This window comes from Megascapheus bottae, chromosome 37, assembly GCF_031878675.1.
Source record: "Megascapheus bottae isolate mThoBot1 chromosome 37, mThoBot2.hap1, whole genome shotgun sequence".
Taxonomy (NCBI): Eukaryota; Metazoa; Chordata; class Mammalia; order Rodentia; family Geomyidae; genus Megascapheus; species Megascapheus bottae.
The window spans coordinates 5,986,163-5,997,188 of NC_143545.1; the positions used below are offsets into that span (position 1 = coordinate 5,986,163).

The following is an 11,026-nucleotide window of genomic DNA, read 5'->3' on the forward strand; positions in this document are numbered from 1 at the left end:
TCCTTATCTACACTGGGAATGTCAAATTTTGTCATTACTTATAATAAAAATCATTTCAACTTTTGCTTTCTTAACCATTTAATGAATCTCCTAAACAGAAATGTGTGCTTTTGGAACTAATGTTGTCAGGTTGCTGCTCCACATTTGTATGTTCAATTAGTTCTTCTTCACACTCACTATTTTCTTCTTCTTGGAATATATCATGAGAATGATAATCATTCATTTTGAAATGTGACATATACATACACTTTGTTTAGAGCAAATTCATCCTCCCTCTTGCATTTCTATCTTGCCTCCATTGTTTCCTCTTTAAAAATGTGTTTTTATTTAATACTAATTTTTTCATAATGTGTGTGTATTCACACAAACCCTTGCACAGACGAAGGAAAGAAAAATGATATTTACATCATCTTTACTCATCTATTATTTTCATTCCAGTTTCTCAATTGATAAATACATTAGGAAGACAGTAGTTATCATTTCATTTTACAATGGTGACCATGGCACTGGGATTTCAATGTAAAGCTTACTTACAATTCTCTCTTCTTCCCACATGCTGGAGGCTTCTCACTCTATAAGGAAATACTCAAAGTTGGATGAAAGTGTTTGGTTTCATTAGATAAATAAAAATAAAATTCACTGGCCTGATATATAAATTCTTTTTCTGGTTGATCTGGCAGGTAGAGCTGGTCAATAACTTGGGTCTGCTAGTACAGCTTTCTGTAGACTCTTGCTTAAGTGATACTTTACTTTTGAAAGCTGCTCTAAAAGTGAAGATTTGTTAATTAGCCTGGCCTGCCATATAACCACATAACATAAACTTTGATTCAAAACACAAGAGTTTTCACAGATTGTGTTACTTATTACAAGGGAAAGACAAAAGAATATTTGGTGTCTCTGATGAATTATATAGTATTCTAAACATTCACACACAGAGGCTAAAGGATCATACCTAATGGAGTGGTTGAAAAAGCCATAGGAGCAATGTTCAATTGATCATATAAAATAATATTCTATGAAATTAACTCTAAAAAAATGAGACAACAGCTATTTCAGTTGACATTGTTGCTATTTTTTGTTTTCATTTCCTTTAACCTAGTTTATTCTACATAACCATATTTGTTCTACATAAATGGTAGAACAAAGTTGAAAAGTAAACTGTGTTACTCACTAGACACTATGTGGGAAATGAAGTGTATATCTTGTGGGTGGAGACAGGAAAGAAAACCAGGAGAGAGCAACAAAAGAGGAGAGATGGTTCAAAAAGAATTATACTTGCTATTCACTTCCTGATTCATGTAACTAATCCCACCACATATCAACTCCACAATAACAATAAAAGTTTAAAATCATTAAATAAATAAAAATGTATTATCTGCAGGGCAAAACTGCTGTTCATGAAAGAGTATTTTATGCTTAATACACAGCAGATTTATTGTGAAATGTAAGGTAGCAGGGACTAAGCAAGCTGTTTTTCTTGACTCAAGTTTTATTCTGAATGCCGTTCATAACAAATTCTCTTCATGTCCTTATCTAATCATATATACAAGGATAAGACACAACATTCCCATTTGATCTTAATTGGGAGTAATGTTTTAATATTCCTTGGCAGTGGTGCAAGAATTGTATTCATCAAAATAATAAGTTGTGAAATAATTTTCCTAAATTTCTATACTAATCACACAGGTTAATCTTCAAGAACTACCAGTTTGTTTTGGCCTTGACATTTGCTATTGAAGAGATCAACCAAAACCCTGTTCTAATACATAATTTGACTCTGTGATTTCATATCTGCAATATTCAATTTGGATTTCCAATGGCATTTAAAAATCCCTTCTTTTGCCTCTTTGGGAAGTACAATAGTCTAAACAACTCCTGTATGAGCAACAGCAAGTCTATAGCAGCATTTACAGGACAACCAGGATTAGCATCTGCACAGATAGGAACACTGCTGGGTCTCTACATGTTTCCACAGGTGAGGGTGGGAAGAGTGGGGCAATATTTAAAGGTGTCTAATTTGGTGCCATTTCAGGTGTTAGAAGAGAATTAAAATAAGGACCAGATTTACAAATCTAGCAAAAATTATGATACCGAAGAGTGAGTATTCAAGGAAATGGGCTGAGTATGGTCGCATTCTTTGGAAAGGGATTGGAAATTTAGATCAGACAAAGGGATTATTCGGAATCTTATATCTTATCAATAATTTTCTTTAAAAAGGAAATGGCTTGAAAGTATAAAGATATGCTGGTTTCTTACCCTTGTAACCATAGCTACATAGGAATCATCAAATTAACTAACAAAAAGCAGGTAATAAAGTGTGGTATACCCTTGTAATGTGTTCTAACCTTGAGGGGAAAAAGCAAAGAAACTGCATGAGGTTCTGAGGGTCAGTGGAGCTGTGCTAGCAAACACAAACACACATGTGTGCACACATGCACACAGAAGCACACACACAGGCACAGATACACATGCAGAAGTTATTATGTTGAATGAAGTAAGTCAGGCTCCTATTTTGTAAATATTAAATAAAAACCACGAGCATAAAATCGGATATACATGCAGAACATGGCCAGATGGTGGCCTAGTGGTAGAGTGCTTGCCCATCATCCATGAACACCTGGGTTCACTTCTTCAGTATCATATACCCCCGAAAAAAAACAGCCAGAAGTGGTGCTGTTTTTCAAATGGTAGAGTCTCAGCCTTGAGAAAGCTCAAGGAGAGTGCCCAGGCCCAGGGTTCAAGCCCTAGGACTAGAAAAAATTCAGAGAAATATAAAATTTACATTAATAGGTAAACACAAACACACATATGTATATGATTAATGTGGAAAGTATGTTACATAGGGGTGAAATTGGAGGGCATAATCTCTCCAATCAAATCAGAAACAATATAAAACAAACCAAATACCATATAAATGAGTCATATCTTATCTGAGGGGGGTTGGGGCTCATGGGTTGTGCATGGGGTCAGAAGAATAGGGAATATATATGTTGGAAAATACAACATAATATTCAATGTACATATGTGACAATGGAACTAGGAAAGTCAGAGAATGGTTTGGGTTGATATAGAAGGAAGGAGTTGAGAAATCACAGACAAAGTTCAAGAGACAATGTACAAGCAGAGTAATATGTTGTAGAACTAAAACCCATTTTCATGTTTTTTGAAACCTGAAAGCAAAAGCCAACTTTTGCTTACTTTAACTGATTCCTTAACATGTATCTTCACTGAGATTCTGTTGCTTAGAATTTTTCTCATTCATTCATTATATGGCTTTGTTTCAATATCCTGGACGTCCTTTAAATTAGCTTCATACTATATGGCCTTATGTATCAAGGTTTTGCACTATTGAAGATCTCTGCTAGTAGAGCACAAGGTTTCTACTGATTATGACAAATGAGGGAAACCATTGAGCCTAAGTTCCTTTGAGTCTGGCTTATCTCACTTTATATGATTTTTTCTAAGTCTTTCCATTTCCTAACAAATGGGGAGATGTCATTCTTTCTGACAGCAGCATAGAATTCCATTGTGTACAAATAACACAACTTGTTGATCCACTCATCAACTGAGGGACATCTAGGTTCGGTCCATATCTTTGCTATGGGAAATAGTGCTGCAATGAACATTGTTGTGCTGGTGGATTTAGTATGTCCTTGTTTCTGTTTGATTGGGTAAATGCCAAGTAGTGGAATTGCTGGGTCATAGGGGAGTTCTGTGTTTAGCCTTTTGAGGCACTGCCATACTGCTTTCCATAGTGGTTGAATGAGTTTGGACTCCCACCAACAGTGTAGAAGTGATCCCTCCTGGCCACATCCCCTCCAGCAATTCTAACTGGAGTGAGGTGGAATCTTAGAGTTGTTTTGATTTGCATTTATTTTATGACCAGAGATGTGGAGCATTTCTTCATGTGTCTATAGGCCATTTTTGTTTCTTCTTCAGAGAAGACTCTCTTTAAGTCTTTGGCCCATTTTTTAATGGGACGGTTGTTACTTTGGAGATTAGTTTTGGAGTGATTCAATTTTTTGAGCTGTTGATATATTTTAGATATGAGGCCTTTGTCTATTGTTTGGTTGGTGAAGATCTTCTCCCACTCTGTAGGCTTCCTAATTAATTTACTAGCTATGTCCTTTGGCATACAAAAGCTCTGAAGTTTAATCCAGTCCCACCTATCCAGCCTTTCTCTGATTTGTTGTGATTCTTGTCCTTATTAAGGAAGTTTCGACCTGTGCCAAGGAGACCTAGTGTATCTCCTATTCCTTCCTGTAAAGTTTTCACTGTGTCAGCTTTTACCTCCAGGTCTTTGATCCATTTGGAGTTAATTCTAGTGCAGGGTGATAAAGAAGGATCCAACTTTAGTTTTCTGCAGGTGCTTAACCAGTTCTGCCAGCACAACTTGTTGAAGAGGCTGTCTTTCTTCCATTCTATTTTTTTGGCTCCCTTGTCAAAGATTAGGTGGCCATAGGTCTGTGGTTTAATATCTGGGTCCTCAGTTCTATTCCATTGTTCTTCAGGCCTGTTCTTGTGCCAGTACCAAGCTGTTTTGATAATTATAGCTCTGTAATAGAGTGTAAAGTTTGGAATTGAAATTCCTACAGTGCTGTTCTTTCTGCTAAGAAGTTTTTTTGGTATACAGGGTCTTTTATTATTCCTTATGAAATTTTGAATTGCCTCTTCTATTTCTTTATAGAATTCCATTGGGATATTGATGGGTATTACGTTGAATTTGTAGATAGCCCTTGGTAAGATTGTCATTTTCACAATGTTGATTCTTCCAATCCAGGAGCATGGGAGGTTTTTCCATTTCCTTAGTTCTGCTTTAATTTCCTTTTTTAGGGTTTTAAAGCTTTCGTCAAAAAGTTCCTTTACATTCTTAGTTACCCTAATTCCTAGGTACTTTACTTTCTTTTAGGCTATTGTGAAAGGAGTTGCTTTCCTGATTATTGCTTTGTTCCTGTCACTGTTGGCGTAAAGGAAGGCAGTTGATTTTTGAGGGTTAATTTTATAGCCTGCTGCTCTTCCAAAGTTTTGAATCAGCTCAAGGAGCTTGGGAGTAGAGTCTATAGGATACTTTAAATACAGAATCATGTCATCTGCTATGTTATCCGTCATATACTTTGCTGTCCCTTGGGCATCTCACTTTGTTATCGGATATATTGAATTTATTTGTATTTGGTTATCTAAAACTTGATAGGGAAGGGGGGAAACCAATACAGGGAGTGGGTGGTGGGTGGGGGGAGGGTAATGGATACCAATACATGTGAAAGGGTATCAATATATGTGAATTAATACACCTTCTATCTGGCAAATATCATGTAACCCTTTTATTAATTACAATAAAAATTTATAAAAAAAAAAGAAGCAAAGACTGACAAAAAAAGAAATTTTCTCATTCATTTACAATCCAATTTTCATTCCCTTTAACTTACCTTTGGGTCTTTTGATCATGCTCTTAGTGACCATCAAAAGTTTCCTGCTCTCTATCAGATGGCCTCAAAGGATACATGGATAGCTACGGCCGTGGTTTCCTTATTGCTTCACTTCACCTTGAACTGGGTGGGATTGTTAACTTTACAAGATGAGAATGGTTTGCAGATTGTTCCTGAGTTGAAAGAACAGATGGCCAACAAGAGAGTTTGAATAGCCTTTGAGCTAACTATCCCAAACTATACCCTGTCATTTAAAGTTATGGCACTTTATAACCAGATTAATAATACTTCAGCAAATGTCCTCATCATATATGCTGATAATAAATCGCTACTAAATGTATTGATGTGTATTGAGCAGTATTTAATAAAAGGCAAAGTTTGTATCATGAACTCACAGTTGGATTTAACCACAAGGAGAACATATTTCATGCAAGGTTCATTTCATGTGCCATATATTTTTTCACACCATTCCCCAGAGCTTTCTGGATTCACAGATTTTGTCAAGGCACTTAGCCCTTCCAAATACCCAAAAGAAATGTTCCTTGCTAGGCTGTGATCTCTCTCTTTTAATTGTTCACATTCTGAGTCTGACTGTGCAACATGGAAAAACTGTCCTCATGAAGCTTTCTTGGGTTGGTTGCCTAGGCACATTTTTGTCATGACTATATCTGAACACAGTAACAATATATACAATGCTGTGTATGCTGTGGCCCAGGCTCTGCATGAACTCCTTCTAACCATGGGAAATAGGAAAGGGATAGTATCTTCCTCTGTACAGGTAAGGCCTTCTCTTTTGGATGATTCAAACTATGAGGCAATTCACATCCTAGAGGTATTTCTTACCATATCACATTAAATATTTCAGATATTTTTCCAAAAGTGAAGAAATTATACTTCTGTAAATGTTTGTTAGGCAATCTAAACATGTGCTCATATGCTCTTAAGGAAGAACATGCCAATAACAAGGACCAAATGAATTCCATGTTTTACAAATTCTTTAAGTAACAAATAGACTCAATATATTTGTAAGTAATGTTTTGAAAAAGAAAAATTGTATACAATTCCCTATTAGTTTCTACGGTCTGCTGAACAAAACTAACTAACTACATATATATATATACACACACACACATATATATATATATATATATATATGGGGGTGGGTGTGTATGCATATATATTTGTCAGTGACCTAGTTGCAGTCTACTGTAGGTATTACAATTTTCAAGAACTCAAACTATAGACTCTGATAGAGTTTATGTTTGTGGCAAACTGGAAATAGCTATATGAGAAATGTCTCATTTATGATTATTTATGTGAAATAAGAGTCTCTTGAAAAAATGCTTTCTACTCCTTTGCCAATTGATCAATATTCAGAAAGATTATTTTCACTCCTTCAAAGACTTTCCTCTGGAGTACTTCATTAGATGTTTCTTCTATCCTTGAATTCTGAATCAGAGATTAAAAGCAATCAGGAACTTTGCTCAGTTCAGGTTTTCTAACTGAACCTTGGAATATACTTCACAATAAGATAATGTATCTCTTTCTGAATCAACAGAGGTGGCTTGCATTTAATGGTAATATTTTAACGACATAGAGGTTAACTTTACCCTAAATATATATAGCTGATTGTATGGGAACAAGTGATTTCTATAACGGTAGATATTCAGGTCTGACTATCACAGGTTTGAAGTGAATTCAAGCAGGAATACCTGGACCACTGTTATCTTAATTTATCCACCCCATATCAGGTCTGTGTCCTGGTGACTGATGCCTGTAATCCTATCTAATCAGGACGCTGCCTTGCTCAGATATAAAACTACAGACGAATTTTAAGCCTAACTGTTTGCAAGGTCTGTGAGACTCTGTCAATATATAACCAATAAAATAAGCTTCAGCTCTTGGTCAAATGGTACAGTGCTAAATTTGAGTAAGAAAAGGTCTATTATACTGTCTGGACCCTGAATTCAAGCTCCAAAATCAGCATCCCCCTAAGAAACTGTAAATTTGTTTCTAAATATTTATTTATCAAAAATACAATTTGCATATTTCTTAGCATGTTCCAACCTTGTTATAGGTTATCTGAGGGATCACTTTATGTGTTTGAATGGTTTATTTTGATCTATTTTGTGGAAGTTCATTTAATTGTAGGTTGGTCTGCTACACAGATATTTTTAAGAAAGGAATCATTGAATGAAATCATTGAATTTGTGAGAAAAAGATTCTCCCAGTACAGATACTGGAAAAATAAGAACATAATATATATATATGTGCTTCACATGATCCTAAATAGTGAGCTCTGTGCTTTACCTTATAGCATATTTTTTAATTCTTCCTCCTCGCTCTTTACCATTTCACAGATGAGTAGGAGACATGAAATGACATGAATTCAAAGATACTGCACAAAGATTTACATTCTCAATATTAATTTCTGAATTTTAAAAAGTTCATGTTTATCAGTAGTTCAACAGACTAGAGAACAACCCGATAGCACATAAGACTTTTCGGTCACATGATGTGTAAACCATAACACCATTTAAGTAACGGACTGGATTTATATGTGTAGTAATACTGTCTTTCATAATCCAATTATTTCAAATAATAGAACTTTGGGAGACTTAGGAAAAAGGCTAAACAGATACTGGCACTCATTTGATTTTTTTAGCCTACTCACTCTGCCTGCAGTGAGAGTTGTGCTCCTGGATTCAGGAAATTCTCTCAGAAGGAAAAGGCTGCCTGTTGCTTTGACTGTAATCCTTGCTCAGAGAATGAGACTGCTAATGAGAAAGGTATGTTCTCGGCTTTGGGAGAAATTTATACTCTTGCCTAGTGCCCCCCCAAATAAATGCAAATGTGTGAGAATATTGTGCATTAAGAATCAGTCTTCCTTCTTTTACTTAGTAATTTAATTGTGACAAAGGATGACACTGCTTTTTTTTTGCCGGTCCTGGACTTGAGCTAAGGGCCTGAGCACTGTCCTTGGGTTTTTCAAGGGTAGATCTCTTGAGCCTCAGCAATGCTTCTGGCTTTTTGCTATGTATGTGGTGTACCAATGAATCGAACCCGGGTCTTTGAGCATGCTAGGCAAGCACTCTACCACTAGGACAAACTCCTGGCTCCTAATACTGCTTTTTGAAAAAAATTTAGTGGGTTCTGAATTACATATAAAATTGTCTCTTCTGGAGTCTATTGTATTCATGTTTATTCAACTACTCCATAATTTAAATTTGATCTCTGTCATATTATGTGAAAAACCCTTTTAATTACAAGGGCTCAGTTCTCTCTAAATTATTTTTATATTATAAAGGAAACACAGATCTTCCACAGATTTGTTTCTTGTGGGCAGGTATGTTCTTAAAATAGAGCAAGTGTTGGGTCAGGTTTGATGTAAGAAGAAGCTACAAATGTTGTATATATCGTGAATTTATACCTTCAATAAATGATTGGGTTCTGGGTTCCTTACTGCATGACAGGTGAGTAGCAGAGACAAATATAACTGCAAGGAAGGGCCACAGGGCAAGTATTCATGTTGCACATAGACATACAGGAGAGTGCAAGCTTTCCTATTCACCTTGTTGAGTACACTGTGTTGCGCATGAAAGAATGAGAATTATGATGGAAGCATGAAGATATATAGAGAATTATTGTTAGTTATTAGATATGCAAGACACAACATGCATGCTAGTCATCTCAAGTAAACAGCTTCAGCTTGGATTGTGGCTGTCAATATGAGAACATATTAGATATAAAAATAGTAATGAGCATACCTTATAATATTTAGTAAAAATATTGGTTTGTTAGTAATTATTGACATGTCAATATTATATCTACATAAGGATTTATTAATTTCCTTTTAAATCCTTTAAGAGGGTCTGATTATTATTTGAGTTCTGCACCATATGTGGAGCAATGTGTGAGTTGCCCAGATCATCAGTATGCTAAGAGAGAGAAACAAGTGCTTGCAAAAAGCAACCAGTATCCTAGGTTTTGGAGAGCCTTTCGGGATGGCTTAACATGTATATCTCTTGTTTTTTCTACACTCACAGCAGTTGTTCTTGGGGTGTTTGTGAAACATCAGAACACCCCTATTGTCAAGGGTAATAACCAGGCTCTCAACTACATCCTGCTCCTCTCCCTCATCTTCTGATTTCTCTATCCTTTGCTCTTTATTTGCTGTCCGAACACAGTCACCTGCATTCTACAACAAACCGCATTTGGAGTTGCATTCACTGTAACTGTTTCTGCAGTCTTGGCTAAAATTCTAACTGTAGTTCTGGCTTTCAATGCCACTTCTTCTGGGAGAAGGATGAGGTGGCTGCTGGTATCAGGGGAAACCTAACTTCATTTTTCCCATCTGCACCCTGATCCAAGTTGCTCTTTGTGGAATCTGACTGGGAACCTCTCCTCCATTCATTGACACAGATATACACTCTGAACGTGGCCACATCATTATCTTCTGTAACAAAGACTCCCTCACTGTTTTCTACTGTGTTCTGGAATACCTGAACTCCCTGGCCATGGCCAGCTTCACTGATGATTTCATGGCCAGGAACCTTCTTGACACCTTCAGTGAAGCCAAGTTCCTGACCTTCAGCATGCTGGTAGTTTGCAGTGTCTGGCTCACTTTCTGTCTGTCTACTACAGTGACAAGGGGAAGCTTATGGTGGCTATAGAGGTCTTCTCCATCTTGGTCTCTAGTGCAGGGCTCCTGGGCTGCATCTTTGTTCCCAAATGCTACATCAACTTGTGAAGACCAGATAAAAATTGTCTGCATGGATTCCAGATTATTCAAATGTATAGAAGATTTAGAATAAATCTACTCTGATTTTTTCTATCAAATATGACTTCATATGGTAGGAATCACTTCATTTACTAAGTGACTCTTATGCCTTTGTCTAGTAATTCTACACTCAATAGTTCTAGCCATAACCAGTAAAATTTAAATTTAAATTTGTGTATTTTTGATGCTTTTTAGTTAGTCTGGACTTATCTCATCATTTCCACTACTATATTTTTACTGTTGCCTCTTCTTTTACTTTTTCTTTCATAATTCTTTGCTAAAATGTGTGTTTTCATTACTTGTCCTGGATCTTGAACTTAAAACCTGGCTATCATCCCTGGGTGTTTGATTAAAGTTGGGGCTTTACCACTTCAACCACCAACATCACATTTGGCTATTTGCTGAGTAATTAGAGATAAGAATTTTTCTTCAGGTTGTATTCAAACCGTGATCACCAATCAATAGCTTTCTGAGTGTCTATAATTATAGATATTATTCTATATTTTAAATTACACTAACTTTATGCCTATACTTCACTATGCTGTTTAATCCTTACATACATTTTGTTAGCATTTTCCCCTTAAGAATGCTCTTATATGGACTTATGTATCTAGCATATAGAAACAAAAGCCATATAATGAGTGATTGTTGTCCTTAATGTAGTGTGTTATCTCTCTTCTCTTTTGCTCTCCCTTGGTTATATCATACTGTTACAGTACTTTACCTTGCTATCTGATATATTGTACATACGCTTATTTGGTTATTTGAAATAGGTTAGGGAAGGGGGTAAACAAGGTGAGGGGCAGGAGTGGAGGGAGGG

General features: G+C 36.1%; 1 pseudogene; it reads left to right on the forward strand.

Moving 5' to 3' along the window:
• Positions 1 to 1,879: 1,879 nt before the first annotated feature.
• LOC150042150 (vomeronasal type-2 receptor 116-like) lies at positions 1,880 to 10,251 on the forward strand (annotated as a pseudogene).
• The last annotated feature ends 775 nt before the right edge of the window (positions 10,252 to 11,026 follow it).